General features: G+C 38.5%; 1 long non-coding RNA gene across 1 annotated transcript; it reads right to left on the bottom strand.

Moving 5' to 3' along the window:
• Positions 1 to 7,602: 7,602 nt before the first annotated feature.
• Positions 7,603 to 18,504, bottom strand: LOC120504641. Its single transcript, XR_005628085.1, has 3 exons — positions 18,436 to 18,504; positions 16,179 to 16,250; positions 7,603 to 8,671 (listed from the first exon to the last, which is right to left on the bottom strand). It is a non-coding gene; the product is annotated as an uncharacterized LOC120504641 (long non-coding RNA).
• Positions 18,505 to 19,290: the final 786 nt, after the last annotated feature.

Below are 19,290 nucleotides of genomic sequence, written 5' to 3'. Positions count from 1 at the left end.
TATTGTTTTAATGCATGAAGAAATAATTCATGTCCAGGAAAAATTGTTCTGAATTTCTCTGGATTTTAGATACTGGTTGGTCTTTATGCAGAAGTTGCAACAAATTTTGAATTAATAAATGCAATATTGTGTTTGGAACATAGCTAAAGATCATGCATATGTAAAAAATAAGAAGTGAAAGTAATAAAGTGATGAATTCTACAACAACATGAGGTCTTTATCCATGCTCTTTCAGCAAGTACCCAAGTTGATTTAAAGGAAAGATATAAGCCTTTGAAGACTAACTGGAGAGAATTATGAATCAAGTAGTTCAACACCATATATATTTATTTAAACATTGCACAAAAACCAACTGTAATGTATTTGATTTAAACAATACAGCCACAAAGTGATCCCATATTTTTTATTCAGTCCTAGATAAACACACTTTGCTTTAACAACTGCAAGAGCAGATTTTCTGTAGCAGTAATGAAACGTAACTGAATATTGTGTGACAAGGCTGGGATAGTCTTATTGACATGGAGATTGGCTTTACTCCTCAAAGAGACACAGCAGGACTGTGTGAGGAGCAGACACTGTTCCACAAAACAAATAGATCAAAATTTGAGCCCAAGACACTTTTATTTAAGACTTGGTTTGTACTTTTTAATTTGCAAAGCACAAGATAATTTGCTTTATTTTAAGGTACATCTTAGGGACGTATTTATTTTACAGTATAGGTTATCTGAAATATACTTATTTTTACATTTAATTTATAGCCAAATAACCTAATGAAACGAGAAAGAGAAACTACGGCACATCCTGCCTGCAGGACTACAAAGCTGGCTATAATTTTTCTTCCTCTTGCAGAATTAAAATAAAAACTAAGCAAACAAACTTTGAAAGATTTCCACTTTTTGTAGTCAAATATTGTTCTTTTACTAGGTTTGTAAACATTAAAATCTCACATAAGCAAATTTAGCTTCCACAAAGGCATTTAATTGTTTACTGCAAATCACAGCTGTTTATCTTTTTGATCACCATTCAAGCCAAGAGAAATCCTGTTTCAAGTTGAGACTTAAAAATAAGATGACTGTCACAAAATATTCCCCTTTAGACCATGAACTTTGACACTGCCCTTTAGTCATAAGTTTAAAAATAAATTAAAAAACCCCAATGTGCTACAACTGTACTTCCTGTAACATATGTTCATGATTGAGTTATCTCACACAGGATGTGCTCAGATGAAATGGAAACTGTCCCTCCATGACAGCCAGCTGAGCTCCCAAAATAAGGGTGAGTTTCTTGACCACAATTAAGCCGCAGCTTTCTACTCAGGCAGGGAGGTATAAATACACTGACAGCAGGAACGCTGCAAATAATCTGAATATTCAGTTAATAATATTGAAACTTATTCTGGAAGCAAATGAGATGGGCAGACAGTGTTTCCTTTAAAGACAATGCAAGCCTACAAATGGATCCAACATGCCACCTGGTCACTAGGTACCAGGATCTGTTTAAATACATGGGAAGCGTGGGGCACTGGTTGCAAGAAGTGGAAAAGACTTTTTTGAGAGAGGCATTCAAAGTGATGCTGAACTCTAAATACAAGCTACACATATGGGGACTAAAATATTGTTTGAAGAAAACTCATATAAGCAGCTTGAAGCAAAAGGGAAAAAATTAAAACTTTTAAATCCATACAAAAATTTTATCTGCTCTACACCAACCCCCCATTGCCTTGAGCACTCAGAAAGTAGCGAGCTGGCCAAGAGAAGTGGTTTTTTAACTCTCTTGCTTGTAAGGTCATTATTCCCACTAGAGAGGCTACCTCTGGAGGAGTATCTCCTGCTCTGGGCACCGCAACACTGGAGACTTGCTGACACTCTGGAGCCAGTCCAGCACAGGGCCACAAGATGGTCCAGGGGCTGAAGCACCACATCCAAAAGGACAAGCTGGGAAAGCTGGGCTTGCTCCACCTGGGAAACACCTGGCTCTGTGTTATCTCATGTAGAGGAGACCACATGCTTCTCTTTACTTAAAACCCAATTAGAAAAAGTCCTTTATAAGCCTTGCTGGACTGGCTGCTGGACTAGAGACCTCCAGGGTTTCCTTCTGACCTAAGTTATTCTACGATGCTGTTCTGGGATTATGTGAGGTGAAATGATCCAGGTTTGTCCTGAGGGGACCACAGACGTTTCATGGTGGGAAGCTGGGCATGGATGGCAAGTACTATTGCCCAACAAGAGCTGTCTTCTAGGGGCAGACTACTCAGACTCTCCACCAACTGGTAGCACAGACCATCCAGCTAATGCAAAGTTAAAGCTTTCTGAGGGCAGGATACATAGCTCTGCTGCACAAAGCTGTTTCTACAGAAGGAATGGCAGCTGCATGAAATTGCCCCGTCTGACATCCTGTAAACAGAGGCAAATGCAAGGGACACCTGTACTTACTTGCTTTTCATTCTGGAGAGCTGAAAATGAAAATCAGTGTTTAAAAAACACCAAAATAAAACTTTTAAGTTCCAATGACTTAGCAAAAAAATTTTGTTGTAGTGACCTTAGAAATCTTGTGTCTTTACCAGTGAATAAAATATTTTAGATAAAATACAAAAGCAAGTATTGATGTTTCACTATCAATAAGTTACTCACTGTGAAGATTCTAACTCCAAGTACTTGAAGGAAAAATGAAAGAATAATAACAATAGCTACATGTGCTATTGAAGCTACTGATAATAGCAAGGGGAAAGTAAGAATGCAAGACAGGAACAACAGCACAGCCACAAAATATATGACCTATGGAAAAAAAAATTGAACATATCTTCAGATACATAGAAGGGCTATTGCAAAGCATATGGAAAGAATGTGTTTTTCATGTCTGTGATGCATGCAATGAAAAGGAGCTGCAGCAAGGCAAATTCAGATTGGAGATGGGGAAATGTCCTTACAGGTTTTCTGGAGAGGCGCTGTAACCTTAGCATTGTTAGCAACCTTTAAAAAAACACTAGACCAGTATATGTCAGAAGGGATTTGTCTACACATGTTCCTGCCTGGCAACAGAAAGATGCACTAGATGAACTTTGATGTCCTTTCAAGCCAAATGATTTCATACAGAAACTTCTATATATCAAACCATTTAAAAACCCACAAAAATTCCCTAAATCTAAAATACAGTCTAGAATATAATTGGAACCAGAATTACAGCTATAAATTAAAGATCAGTAATCAATAAATTGTAGAGAAAAATAGCCAGTCTTTCCTTGTGATAGTATTTGCTTATGGGAATTCATAGCAATCACTTTTACATTAAAAAAATTATAGGAAAAAGCTCAAGGCATTTTAATACTCAGTATTGAATAAGCAGATGAGACAGCATCCCCTTATCAAGCAGAACCTCTGTGACTCTGACTTGAGACACGACCTGTGTTGAGGAGAATTTCAGGCTAAACAATCATCATTCTCACTTCTGGTCTTAAAGTGCAGGCATAAAACAGGATTTCTCTTTGGTCACCAAAGATCAGAAAGACTGAAATAGTTATGGTGATTGCATATGATTTTCCAGGACAAGAACTTGCATTCACAAGAATATGCAAGGGGGAAAAAAAAAAAAAAAATTGCATATGATTTTCCAGGACAAGAAGTTGCATTCACAAGAATATGCAAGGGAAAGAAAAAAAACAAAACAAAGCAAAAAAAATCCCAAATTTTTAACACATCCTTTTTGATAAAGAAAACAGCAACTCAAAATTAACCTCTTGGTGTTAGCAAGACTCTATACGATTTCTTTAGCAGGATGATGTTAGGCAAACAGCATCTTTTTTCCTTTCTCTTCCTCTCAGCTATTTCAAGAGGTTACCTCATCCAGATATCTAATAAAATCACAAAAGCTGAAAAGCATAGTATGCTGAGCTCACTGATGTTCTTAGCAGTGCCTCTTTATAGTTACTTTACAGTGCCTCCCCTTACCAGTAAGATGAGCTCAATGAAGGGGAATTAATTTCATCATGTGTCTCTGCCAGGAGCAGCTTCTCCTTCCTGTCACGTTCTGGCACTGAAAGGCTCTCCCCAACTGGGGAGTTCACACTGCTCAATACATACAAATTTTGTTCAGGCAGTATGAATTCTGTCCACATTCATTTTACACATATGTGTGTGCAACAGTAGCTCAAAATAATACAGCCACTGCATGATTCTCTTAATTCTGTTGCAGTGTAATTGTCTTCCTCTACTTTAGCAGTGGACAAAGGCATTTTTTGCAAGCAGTTAAAAATAAGTCTATTTGAAGGTTAACCTGCAGCAAATAAATAGTAATTAAACAAAACCTATTTATGTGAAGATCTTAAAAAAATATCCAAGCATTACTAACAATCAAATAAACCTACTGATTTTGTAATTGTTAAAATAAGATTGATAAAGAGAATAATCTTTCTCACTTACTGTAAGTGGTACGACAATAAACATTTTAAACTTCCAGATAAGAAACAAGTCCGTTCCACATTGACTTTTCCCTAGCCTTTAGCTAAACATATATATATATGGCAGTACTGTTTGCACACATAAAGTAGTGCAAGAAGAAAACATTATTTTCATTTGCGCAATCAGGAACAATTTTTGAAAACATAAGAGCCATAGAATCATAGGAAACCCACTGAAAGAACATGTGTGGATGATGTCTTCCTTAAGAATACCCTGTCTTATGTATCACTATGAATTGATTTTATTTAGCTGGAAAGTAGCATGATATATATGGTATATATAAACTGTCTTAGATGTCTTTCCTGGCATCAGTGCTGGGCACCAAAATCAGGAACTGAAGAGAAGGCTCAAGCTCAAATGCCAGGCCTGTGGGTCAAACCCCAAGAATAATCATTCCCGCTCTGACTCCAGTCACATGGTGTATTTCCTACTCTCTTTATTGGTGTTCTCTCCCTCCTCTGTATACACTTTATTTATTCTCTGTGAGTTTGTTTCTCCTTTTCTTTTTTTCATACTGGTAGTAATGTTGAAATATAAGCTTTTCTGCCCAGAGGAATTTGACTACACATGCACATCGAAATTGGTAGTTTGTACTGCCCACACCATTTCTGTAACCAGAGTTCAGACAAACTCAGGATTTTAAGGGATGCAGAATGCTGAAAAGGATCAAATGCAAATGAATGCCATGGCCACTTAAAAACAATTTTAATCTTTTTTTAAAAGAAATTGTATGCTTTGGTTGGCAGAAAAACTTGTTCTTTGGTCTGCTTTTGAAAACTGTCCAGTAAGATTAGCAGAACTATCTTCCGATAGAAAAGTGTGACATCGACCATGTACAAATTTGCCTTGAATTCTCCTTTTTAACAAAAAATAATAGAAGTTTTTATATTTTTCCTTGAGTTTTCAAGTGAAAATACTTTGGCTTTCTCAAATTGTAATCCAGAATCCTGAGAAATCATTGCAAAAAAAATTTTATTTTTTCGTAGTAGTCCATACCTTTTAGGGACAACTTTTTCCAGTTTATCGCTGCTCTTTTATCCCTGATTTTCAGCTGTGTGGTTTCTGCCAGGGATTGGTAACTACAGTCACAGCAGTTCACAGGCCTGGAGAGTCATTCAGGCCATTTCCAAAGTGTAAACCAACTAGAGAAAATAACCCCCAGCCACCTGTTCCAAAGGTAAATGTTAGCTCACGGGTTACAGATTGGGAATCCGTGCTCCAGCATGGACATGGTGAATCAGCACATCCCTCAGCTGCCCTGACCACAGCCCCAGGTCTTGAGCACTTGCAGAGTCTTCATAGCAAGAGTGTGCCAAGTGGCTCCATGCCAGGCCAGCTCCTCTGTGGCACATCCCTGGAACCTGTGCCCAGGAGGGCTGCTACTGGTTATGCCTGAACCTGCCCCAAATTCTTCAAATAAGCAGCAAGGCCAATGTAGGACAGAGGACTGGAGGGTACATTTTCTGTGTAATGAAGCAATGACCAGCCAGAGAAGTGGGAACAGAGACAGCAACTGCAGGTTAAAAAAAGAAAGGTCTTGTGACTACTGTGTGTGGGCTCCACACCCTGACAGAGATGCCCGAGTTTGATTCACCATTGAGGCTCTAGGGTGTCAGCATAAAATAGTATACAATCAACACAATCCAAGCAGGCAACATGTATGTTAAACAAATAGCTGGAAATAATAACAAAAATTTGACAGTGTTCATAGCTGCCTATTTAACAGGTTAGAAACACCATGAAGAACTTCACAAATCACTGCTCAGATATAGTGGCAGCATTCAGCTGTCTAGGTCACTCAACTGGACATTCAGCACCATCCTTCAAGAGAGTAACATGAACCTGTTACTAAATATGGTCCTAAAGTGTCAGCAATCCAAAAAATGCACTAATCCTTCTGCTACACTTCAAGAGCTTCACATTTGATTGGAAATATTATACAGATAAAAAATAACTGCAAAGTGAAGATGCATAGGCAAGTGGATTATTTGAAACAACACATAAATCAGGACTTATAGGAAGCTTGCTCTGCCTAGCTTTCATGCAAGCTTTCCAGTCATGTAACATGATGTAAAATAGCAGAGAACACAAAGTCTACCATGTAGGGTAGTGACCTTTTTCAAGTGGCATAATAAATTCTATACAACCTTATTATATCCACAGACCTGTTTAGAATTTTTAAACTTATGTATACTTGTATCTTGGTCCTCCAAACAATTCTATTAAGTGCAGCATTTTTGCTTTTCAGGACACTTTTTTTTTTTTAAATCTAGCAAGTTAAATTTTCCTAGTTTGCAAAACCTGACAGAAATAATATCAGCACCTCTATGAACTGGCAGAATGTCATCCATTTTTGACCTAGATATAAGACTTAGCAGAACATAGAAAACCCAGCTCCCTGTCCGCAGATTAAGAGTAATAATAAAATATATTTCTCTGGAGGAATGGGAGATAAAGAAATCCATAGTATTCAGAAATCTTGCTTCTAATTTTCATTAGAAATGAAAAAAAATACTTTAAAAATAATGAGATTTGCTTCAAAATAATGATATCTGCTGTACAAATAAATTTGGGATAATTTATCTGCCGTTGAAATTTTGAGCCTCTAGAGTGTGCTCCAGCCATATTTTCAAGCATTTCCTCAGAAACTGAAATGTGTAGGTATTTTATGTCCAATGAAAGCTGAGATGCATTCACAAAGGTAGCAATTCAGAACAGAAAACTGATTTCTTAAAGAATCTGAACATTTGAAAAATTATTTTAAAATTAATAAGATTCCATAATTAGAACTACAGTAGAATATTAGAAATATAATAGGAGATAATGAAACTGACAGCAGAAGGCTGGATATGTACATGCATTTCTGAAGAAAGGAAGCAAAATTTCTTCTGGTGCCATGGAACAAACTCTAGAATTTAGGGGGTAGCTTAGCAAGCCACTTGGGGTACCAGTTCAGTTATCCACTCAATAAGCATTAATACCAACTGCACCAAAGAGAGGCTTTCCACAATATTGAATGCTCTATGCCTTTACAAATTCTGAACTGATTCCTCAAATATAGAGGGCTGGCTTGTAAAAAGTTTCAGATTTGCTTTACAACAATTCATTTTCAGCTGCTTTTATTTGCCTTCCAAGGCTCTTACCACATTATTTTTAACATTTCAAGACACTCCAAAATCTAAGACTAAAAAGTTTGCTTTTATTTAAAAGAAAGTAGGCTTTTAAACAATAATAGAATCACAAAACATCCCACATTGGAAGTGACCTCAAAATATTGCCTGGCCCAACATCACGATGAAAGGGAGCCTTGAGGGGGATTATCTAGCACAGTGTCCAATGGCATCTTGAAAATCTCCAGTGGTGGGGGTTCCAGCACAGGGGAAGTTACTCCAGTGAATGATGGGTATCATCGTAAAAAATTTCCTTCTTATACAGAGATGAAACCTCTCCTGGTGCAGTAGTTACTGGAATACTGTGATGATGCCCCCCAGGCCTTCTTTTCTCCAAGGAAAAGAGACCTGACTGCTCCAGTCTTTCCTTGCTGTGCAGGCTCTCCAGCCCTTTGATCACATTTGTGGTCCTCCTTTGGACCCTCTCCAGCCCCTCTGCTGCTTTCTGGAATTGTGGGGATGAGAGCTGAACACAGCACTGCAGGTGCAGCCAGACAAGTGCTAAGAGGAGTGGGATGAGCATGTCTCTGTCTCTGCCAGCCACAGCCCTGCAGATGCAGCCCTGGATGCCCTGGCTGCTGCTGCAGCACACTGCTGACTCCTGCTCAGCTTGTGCCCACCCCGGTCTCTCAGCAAGGCTGCTCCCCAGCCACACTTCATTAAACTTCATACTGCTCTTGCTTGCCCACTCTTGCAGCCTGGACAGGCCCCTGTGTGAGAGGGTTTTCTTTTCTGACACACCCATCTCAGCCACCCAGGCTGGTGTCACTAGCAAACTTGGTGAGGCTGCTTTCAGCACCATCATCCAGCTAAGTTACGAAGATGTTGAATAGTATGGGGTCCTGTTTTCATCCCTGGGGAATTCTACTTGTGGCAGGCTTTCAGCCTGAGTACAAACCATTGATCACTACCCTCTGAGTGCCACCTCTCAGCCAATTTCATACCCATCTCACAGACCACCCGTGCAGTCACTTGCCACTTTGTGCAGGAGAAAGACGAAGGAAAACACGTTGAATGCTTTGCTGAAGTCCAACAAAAGGCTGAAAACTTAAGGAAAACACCAAAAGTTATACTAGAACCATGAAGGCTAGCAGCCCTGCATCCTCTAACTCAACCATTTACTTGAGACCAAACTGACATGAGATGGCAGTGCCTGTTGGCTCTATCAAGTCCATGCTAAGTCCCAACTGTTCTGTTCACAAATAAGAAAGCAAAATTCTGTATTACGCATTAGATGTGGAATATAAATCAACCATGCCAATAATCTTCTAATTTTCCCAGCAGTTCTGCAATAAGGATGTAGAATTAACCATGGTAACAGGCATAAATACATTCAATTAATTTTTGTTCACTGACATGACACATTTGCTCACTGAATGCCTGCATGATAATTTGATAAGCTAGAAGCTTTTAAGTGGGGAAAAAAGGCAGGGCTCTGCTCCTATATATTCAGACTCAGATGACCAGTTTATTTTCTATGTAGAAGTCATGTACATTTGAATCTAATATTCCATTTTTCCTACTGTCCCCAGTTGAACACATAGCACTTGAGAGTCTCCTTTTCCCATGTCATACAATGGCCAAGCTTCAACCAGAGCAATGAATTCTTTTGCCTTCAATTCGACATATAGCCCAGTGGCTGAAGCACTCCTACAGGCAATAGATGGACATCAGACTTCTCTGCAGCTTGTGACGTGTGTGTTTTAAGTGTTAAAAATCAATAGAGTCCTTCTATTGACCTGGCAAGAGTATGAAGACCTATCAGAGTAATTTTCCTGTAACTTAAACCTATGAATTTCTCTATTAATGGTGGTAGTATTTATGCTAGATTGGTAAAGGAGGACAAAAAGCTCTTCCTTTCCAGCATAACAAAAAAAGAAAAAAATTAACACACTTTAAAAGTTACGTGGATTCAGATCTAGTAGCAGGTAATTGTTGAATTGTGAAATATGGCTCCATAATCACCTGATTTGTCACTCAGCCCTCACCCAGGTAACACACACATAGATTTATTCTGGAGATGAGGATGAAAAGCTCTTCCTTTCTGGCATAACAAAAAAAGAAAGAAATTCAACACACCTTAAAAGCTACGTGGATTCAGATCTAGTAGCAGGTAATTGTTGAATTGTGAAATATGGCTCCATAATCACCTGATTTGTCACTCAGCCCTCACCCAGGTAACACACACATAGATTTATTCTGGAGATTTACTTAAGCACTCACTTCAGTATTCATGTGTACACACTTCATTCTGCAAAGCCATGCTTCCAAGCAGGCTGGAACACAGCCAGATTTCCTCATACAGTAGGGAGAGACAGATTTCCTAAGGGGGAAAAACTACTGTCCAGAATCTGCCAAACAGTTCCAGATGCATAAAGCACTTCAAAAGCACACAGGTGCAGCACGTGGGCCAGGAGACGATAATGAACAAAGGACGGTGAAAATATCTTGGCAGAGACACAGCCAGGAAACAAAACCACATGACAGTAGGACTTCAGAGTGCATGGAAAATTGCTAAGAGATTTTTGTACAGAACAAAAAATTAACAGGAACTGACATTGGCCACCATTTTCCTATTCATACCCTGTGCAGGGCTCCATAAGAATAGCAAACACAATGCCTCAGCTATAAACCAGTACACAATAGCCCCATGCCAGGCCTGTGGATCACAGAGAGCCTTTAGCTTCTGCAGTCTCTTGATTAGGTCCCTGATTGGGCCTTTTTCACAGTGCTAACACAAAGACACGCTTTTCTACCCAGCGAGTTAGGCTTTGTCCTCCCCTCTCTTACACCTGCCACGTGTGCTTTAAATATTAGAAAGACAAAGAGCTTGAAAATACTTCTGAAGCAAGCACCATAATTCAACTCCATTGTGAATTTCATTATTTAAATAAATTGCTATTACTAAGCAAATCTCATGTTGCTCATGAGATTGTGCACCAGCTAGTAATCACAGTGATTTTTAGCTGAGCTAAAAGAATAGAAAACAGGCTGGTAAATACAAGAAAGCTGGTACTGAGTTCATGGGACATTTCACTCCAGTACAATGTACAAAGAAGTGAAAAAAACCCTATGCTTTTATGAACAAACTAATGAGGAGTGCTACTGAATGCACACTGCTAGTGAGCTCGCTTGGGGATTGACCTTATAATCATCAGCTATAGAAATGTGTATGCAATGAAATAACACCTCTATAGAGAACTAAGTTTTTTAAAAAATCCAAAGCATATGATTTTGGCCACTCTAAAAATGAAAGAGTTTAAATCATCATGAATTATAACAAAAACTGTAAGGAGGAATCAATGTGAAAGCGGGTGCAATTGAACCCAAAAAGTATTGGGTAAATGACAATGAGACTTGTTATTCCTCAGTCACCAAAACAGCCTTGACAGTGAGTGAAAATCATTATTACCTGATAGTTGTGTATTATGACTTTTAAATGAACAATTCCAACAGTCTCTAGACAAGCCTCCATGGGAACGTGCACACACTACCAGTTTTTTAATTGCATTTGGTTTCATTTCTGCATGAACTCCTTAAAGACAAACTTTTGCTATAACAAAGGCAATCTTCAGAATCCTGGATGCTCTGATGGTGAGGAGTGCAGACTGCCTGTTGCCTCTCTTTGTTCTGGTTCATGCTCCAAGGCAAGCAAGCACCTGTAACATTCTTCTCAGGGCACAGCAAACAAGAAGCCAGCTCCTTCAGTTTCTCATCTGTGTCCCTCACAACAATTCTTTAATACCTGCCTCTGTTTTCTTTCAAAGCTCAAGTCAGTTCTTCCCCTACAATCATGCACAAAACATACAAATTCTGCAGCTGAGTTGCTTTGACTCAGGTAAATCTCCATCAATTTCTCCGTATTATCCAGTAAATTTCTTGTGTTTATCACAGTTTGCTATTCCTTCATCTAGCATGCCAAGCAACTGACTTAAACCTTCTCAATATTTAAGTTCACATGGGTAGGTATTCAACACCTACAAGTAAAGACAAATCACATGTACAGTACGGTCTGTATATTAATGTTTCTAGACACAGGAAAATGTAAGGCAAAAGCCTTGACCTTATTATGTATATCTGTATTTGTTGCAACACACATTTCCTGTCCAGCTACAGTAGCGTAGGTCACTGCCTTTCCCCTAGAAAATTAAGAACAAGTAAGGTTCCTAAGCATGACTATAAGAAGCCACACAAACTTCTCATTGATCCATCAGAAGCCACACAAACTTCTCATTGATCCATCTGACAACTTCTGTATTTTGCGAGATGGTTTTGTGACATCAAAATCATCCCTTATTCTCAAAATTCTTGGAAAACATGACTAAGCCATAAGAAAACAAGTTAGACTTTCTATTAAAACACATGTGAAATTCTGTTCTAAGGCTACCTATCTTAATTTGAGCAACTATACCACAGATTTTTCCAACTTCAGAACTAATTCTGTGAAACTCAGCTGAACCAGAAACATGGCATTTTGGTCTCTTATTGGTATTCCCAATACAAAGAAGCCACTCTTCTAATATGCTGATTACTTCATGATCTCCCTCTCCCAAACCCTCCTGTAACAATCATCTGCTCTAAACACCGCAGCAGCCATATGTTGATGCAGAATATTCTTTTGTTAAAAAGCTCTCCTTTTCTCCAGACTAGCTGCAGGCACAGAAGTTCAGACTAAAAAAGCTCATTCAACATTTGTTGAGACATAAACTCTCCAACGTATTCCACGTTCGTAGATGGGCTTTTGGCTCTCCACACTTCTCACCATCTGCTGGAGGGCAGGATGCCCACTGATGTTAGCCAGAATCTGTGCCAGTTGCCAAAAGAAAGGGATATACAGTCCTTCAAGTGACATCTGTTTCACCAGAAGCCCTTTTCTCCCTGAACAATGTTTCGCTTTAATCTCAGGCACACTTGTTAAGAACAGCATTAAAAAGACAAACTAATGAAAAAACCTGGAAAGTATTGAAAGGAAAGGGAAACATAATGATGGTCAGCATAAGGGTACATTTCACAGATCTGTGGAGAATTCTTTTAGTATTAAGATGATGGGAATATTGGAAGAAAACTGTAGGTGCTCTGGCTATATGGACAACCTCATGGCAGATGAAGTCACCAAGGGATAAGAGTAACCACAAAGGACTCACTGTAATTTACCCCAATTCAACAGCTGGGGTCTTAAAGAGAACACTGGAGGAAAAGGCACAACTGAAGTTTAATAAGATAATGCCTTTTCACGTGTATGAAAGACAGAAAAAAAGGACAAGCCATTATGTACCCTTAATCAAATCTTATTGATTCAGTGAGACACATGGCAGCTTGTGTGTGAGAGAAGGGACATCAAATGATGCAGGCTGTCTGTCATCTGCTTGTAGACTTATCAGCACATCTAGAAGTTGAGTCCATAATGCAAACACCATTCAAACCACTAACATTCGTGACATTTCTGCAAGAGAACACAAAATCTCTGACAGTTACATCCCAACTAGACTTGAGAAACAAATGGAATAGAGGACAATTGATGAAGAAAAGAGGGAGATCATTCAGGAGTCATTAACACTTACAGAAACAGAGAGATGAATATGACACAGTGACTGTTTCTGGAATGGTGAATGAAAGAACAGGATATAATCCAACAAGATACAAAACTCATCTCAGAGACCTACTGACTGCATTCACTGAATCCTTAGTGCATTAAATGCATGCATACATCACATGTAGAAATCTACACCATAGACATCTAAACTGAGTCTGGAGCTGATTCTGGCTCTGGGAGCAGGAATTCCGCTTTTCATTCAAGCTCAGTTGATGACTTGTCCTGGATGTGTGCTTCATTAGAATATGCAGCTGGGTAAAGGCTAAGGCACGTACCCACACCAAAGAGCCTGGAAATGTTCCTGAGCTTCTCAACACAGAATAATGATATAACCTCTTTTCCATCCAACAATTTGAGTCCATTGAGGACATTGATAAAAGTCATCTCTCCCATTCCCCCAAGATTTCTGTTCTGTTGCATCTGTGTCTCAGTTGTAAAACTGAAGTACTAGTGTTGGCAGAACAGTTTAAGTTTTAATTTAGTTTAGTTTTCAGATAGCCCAAAAATTATTTGGGCTTACCTTAATATGCTTGGCTGCAAATTAAAGAAATTCAGCAGCTGCTACATTGAACAGCTGAACTATCTTTGCACTGAGGGTGGAAAGCCCCATGTCATGGGATGGAAAGGACAGCTGGGAGCAGGAAGTGTCACAGCCATCACTAGATGAGCCTCACCATTTGTGATTCAGTACCCTCACTGCTCCTATTCTTAACACACTGCTCTTACAAATATGTAGTTCTGAACAACAGGCTTTCCCATCTACATTCCCAGCAGTATGTCATCTGTATAATAGTAACTGTAGAGTCTAGGTGACACTAGAACACCTATATTGTGCAAGAATTACATCAGTATTAGAAAAAACATCATAAAGCATCATAGGAACTCTTGGCAGTTAAGGGTTCTTTCCCACAATATAAGACACAGGGGAAAACTCAGTTACTTTCAGTTAAACTGCCTGGCAGTAAAACCATGGAAAATCTGAATAAAATTGAGGTAATGCTTCTAAGAAATAGCTAAGTAAGTCCCAAATCTAAACTGCTGGATTAAACTCAACTAATGGAACTTATTACATAAGACCTACCCTGACAGAGCCAGAGCTTTTTAGAATTTGGTCATAAAAGTCCAAAGGGGTGGCTGGAGGTGAGAAATATAAAGTCAGGTGGAAAAAAAAAATTTCCATCTGATTCTCATTTTCAGAAGACATCCTATCTGTTTGACACTCCAGCATTGTGCCCATTCCTATACTGTCTGTTAGCTATATCTCTCTTTAAAAGCTCTGCTCCTAAAATCACTATAGACCTGATCAGCAACCATCCTTACAATTCCCCAGTGAATTTACAGGCTCATACTCCTATTTTAGTTAAGCTTTTTATCAAAACTGAAAATTTTAAATATACTTTCTTTTCATCACAAGCACTACACATTTTGAAAAGTATGCAGACTCCCAGATAAAGTTCCAAATATATGTGGTATGTACTACATGCATAACTTTAATTTCCAAGGTCACACATCTCAGCACATCTAGTGCTAGAATATTTAAAGTCTAAAATAAACTAGAATATTTAAAACCATAAACAGTGGCAAGCATCCTCTTTTTTTTTCTTCTTCTTTTAGTCAAAACTGAAGGTAGAACAGATATTGACAATGAATCATAAAGGTCTTGGTCTTTGGTCAAGGCTAAAACAGAGTGGCAGGGCAGTGATTTTCATCACTATGGTCCTGCTGCTGCCCTTACCATGTCTTGTTCTACAAGGGGTGAACTTGATTCCTCAGTCTAGTACCATCAAAAACCTTATACACTTGTTCTACAAACTGATTTAGATGGAGCACTACAACATTTAACCTTGGATGTCTTCATACCCAAACAGGTGCCTTGGGTCCTGTTTTTTAGAATTTGGTCAGAAAAGTCCAAAGGGGTGGCTGGAGGTGAGAAATATAAAGTCAGGTGGAAAAAAAAAATTTCCATCTGATTCTCATTTTCAGAAGATATCCTATCTGTTTGAGACTCCAGCATTGTGCCCATTCCCAAACTGTCTGTTAGCTATATCTCTCTTTAAAAGCTCTGCTCCTAAAATCACTATAGACCTGATCAGCAACCATCCTTACAATTCCCCAGTGAATTTACAGGCTCATACTCCTATTTTAGTTAAGCTTTTTATCAAAACTGAAAATTTTAAATATACTTTCTTTTCATCACAAGCACTACACATTTTGAAAAGTATGCAGACTCCCAGATAAAGTTCCAAATATATGTGGTATGTACTACATGCATAACTTTAATTTCCAAGGTCACACATCTCAGCACATCTAGTGCTAGAATATTTAAAGTCTAAAATAAACTAGAATGTTTAAAACCATAAACAGTGGCAAGCATCCTCTTTTTTTTTTCTTCTTCTTTTAGTCAAAACTGAAGGTAGAACAGATATTGACAATGAATCATAAAGGTCTTGGTCTTTGGTCAAGGCTAAAACAGAGTGGCAGGGCAGTGATTTTCATCACTATGGTCCTGCTGCTGCCCTTACCATGTCTTGTTCTACAAGGGGTGAACTTGATTCCTCAGTCTAGTACCATCAAAAACCTTATACACTTGTTCTACAAACTGATTTAGATGGAGCACTACAACATTTAACCTTGGATGTCTTCATACCCAAACAGGTGCCTTGGGTCCTGTATAGTGCAGTTTTGAATGGAGGGCTAACCATGTCAGAATGAGCACCTTAAAACAGCAGCTTTGCTCCTTGCCTTCCCCTGAGAATGGGTATGGGTCCAGTATGCTGAATTTGGCCCAGTGAGCCAGGGGTGATGCTGGGGCAAAGGACATCACATATCTCATGATGTGTGTACCTCTCAAACTGATGGGCCTTAACCTAGGCTGTAGTGAAGTGAGTGCTAGTAATTAGTCACCTACATTGCTCCCTTCTAAAGGCTGCAGAAACACTTTTGGAAGAGGCAAAAACATACCAGTGCTTTGTCCTTTGGAAAATAGATATCACCTGGTGTGAGAGCAGGAATCCACAAGCTCAAGTTCACACACTGAAAAAAAAATCAGAAAATCAGAAAAATAGAATTTCACTATTTTTAATAGTGAAAAGTACCCCTGCTTGATTCTGACATACAGGTGAACAAGTAATTGTTTAGGTTATGATTTATGTAACTTGAATGCAAACCATACATTGCATTAAGCTAAGAAAATACATTAATAAATGTGTGAAATGTGTGGAAAAAAATCATGTAATGATACACATACAGAAAGCAAAGAACTATTGTTCTGCATAACTATGTATCGCAACAGCCTAGAATTATTTCAATACGAATTTGCTTATAGCACCAAATGTTGGGGTTATTTGAGCCAAATGGCTCTTATCCACACACAGGGCTTTATTTTCCTACAATTTCATTGAGGAAGAAAAACCAAAGCATTTTTCAAAAGTTTTATAGCTTGTACTTTTGGGGTTTTGTCTGGCTTGTTTGGTTTTTTATTCCAGTGGTTATATGCCTTTTGATATGAATATATTCCAGTTTTAGTATAAAATATGTTTTCATGGGTGATGTATCATAGAAACTTGTAAGCTTTTGTTTATGTATTTCTGTTTCTGTGTCCTTGGTAGTAGCTCAGGACTTTACATATATTATACTAAACCTCACAAACCTTGTGGAACAATGGAATTCCCAGCAGATCTCCCAGATTATTTTCGCAATGAATATGGACCTAGGTGCAGATTCACTGTAGGTTTTAAGGAGGTAAGTGCTACTTAAAGAGGGTTTCAGCTGCTACAAATGTGAGAAAGAGTCTTTGTAGGTCTGGACCAGTATGTCTGGGACAACATAAGAAACCTCAAGTAGCGGATGAACCAAACCCACTCTACCATAATGCAGGCTGGTATCCAAACTGCTGATATTCCTCAGCTTGAAAGTCAAGGTGGATTGCAAGTTTGGCCATTAATTTAATTAGCAGACAACTATTCCCCAAGCAGGGAGAAAATTATGTGTGTTTCAAAAAAAGATAACACATTTTAGACATGGTACTATCCAACATGTCAAAATCTGGTATGGCTAAATATCTTCAGCACCAACTTTTATGCCAATGTGTGATATCAGACAGCCTCTCATGTCCTGTCTGGTTGCTTAAAATAACACATTGCCATTCCTTCGGGGTTACACCATTACTCTCAAATGCTTGAAAGTCAAGGTGGATTGCAAGTTCGGCCATTAATTTAATTAGCAGACAATTATTCCCCAAGCAGGGAGAAAATTATGTGTGTTTCAAAAAAAGATAACACATTTTAGACATGGTACTATCCAACATGTCAAAATCTGGTATGGCTAAATATCTTCAGCACCAACTTTTATGCCAATGTGTGATATCAGACAGCCTCTCATGTCCTGTCTGGTTGCTTAAAATAACACATTGCCATTCCTTTGGGGTTACACCACTACTTTATGTTGATATAAATAATGGCTGTGGTTTAAGCTTCCTTGTAAGATGCTTCATACAACTTCCTAGGTCTAATTTCAGAAACATCTTCAGAATGGCAACACCATGACTAAACAAGATATATCTTTTCTCCCTGAAATGTCTGTACGTGTCAGAAAGATTGGTCAATAAAAAGAATATCTGCATGTTAGGATATTTTGATACAAGAAAGTTGCCACTATGCCCAGCTAGACAGCATCTGGATAGAATAAAAATTACTCCATGGAGAGGCTTCCAGGCTGCCATGTTGGTTTGCTCGGCCTAAAGCTTTTGCTTTCAGGCCAGCATTCACTCTTAGTAATTCCTGCTGAGGACTGTGTTATTTCAGAAAGTATTCTGATACACCCAGCAGACCAAGGAAAACATACTGAAGCTGCACATAAGGCAAGGTCTTCGCAGTCATTTGCTACAGCTGCATTTGGTCCATAATAATTTCTTCAGTCCAGCCAAGTAGTTATCACTAGCACAGATTTATACAGTAAAATCACCAATCCAATTCATAAAGCTAACAGTTCAAAGCTGTTCTGTAATTTGGTGAGTTCAGTGCAAATTAGTGTGATTCCAACCAGATCAGAACCTGGACTTAGATATTGCAGAAGAGACGTCACTGCTGAAAGACTGCAACAACCAAGGGTGTGCAATAGGGTGTTAGCAGCATTTAACTGATTTAAATGAGGTGTAGCATCTACTGGATATGGTAAAAATACAGTATATTGCTGCTGTCCTATTGCCAAGGTCCCATACCTTCTCAGTGGTTTCTCAGGCGCAGCTCCTCACACCACTGACTCCTTCTCTTCAGTACAGACAACAAACTCCATCTCCCCTCTCCACCAGCCAACCTGCTCTTTTATAATACCCCTCTTAATTGGATCCAGCTGTGGCCTATTAAGGGCAGGCTTGTTCTTCATTCTTGATAATTAGCACAGCTGTAACTCCTTAGGAGCCAGATTACCTTCACCATTGTCTCTATTCTCCTACCTTTTATCTAACCACAGTATATTTATCAATATTAAAGTTTTATAAAAAGCACCAAATATTCAATTGTTATAATATAATACCAAAGTAAATGACAAAAAGAGACAGCACTCATCTGAAGGTGAATTCACAGGAAATATCACTGATTAACTTCCACTGGACTCTCACACTGGAGATTCAGTACCATGTACATGATATCTGTAAACATTCAGAGCACAGATAAAGCTCATTTTCCTCCAAAGATGTTTGAAATGTCTTTCTGTGTCAAACATATTTTATTTTTAGCAAATCAGAAGTTTACTATTGAAGCAAAAGATTTCAATCAAGTAAATGATGCATTTATTTAATATGTCAAGGTGCAAAGAGAAGCAGGGAGACAAATAGTTTCATTTTTGGATGAATTTCCAAATTGTGGCATTACAACATTCTCTTCCAGATTCTGCCATTTAATTATTTCACAAAAACAGTTTTAAAATGCTTTCCTTACTGCTTTGAATAATACAATTTCTGATTGCAAACTCAGCCTAATCCTAGTTAACAGAAACAAAAAAAAAAATCTGGACAAAGGTAACTCTAAGGCTGGTCTGCTAAAAGCTTCCATAAACAGTGGTTGGCAGTGATTTA

This window comes from Passer montanus, unplaced genomic scaffold (genome assembly GCF_014805655.1).
Source record: "Passer montanus isolate IOZ18808 unplaced genomic scaffold, ASM1480565v1 scaffold3, whole genome shotgun sequence".
NCBI classification, from domain to species: domain Eukaryota; kingdom Metazoa; phylum Chordata; class Aves; order Passeriformes; family Passeridae; genus Passer; species Passer montanus.
The sequence above is the reverse complement of the archived record's forward strand: the minus strand, read 5'-3'. Positions and strand labels throughout refer to the sequence as shown.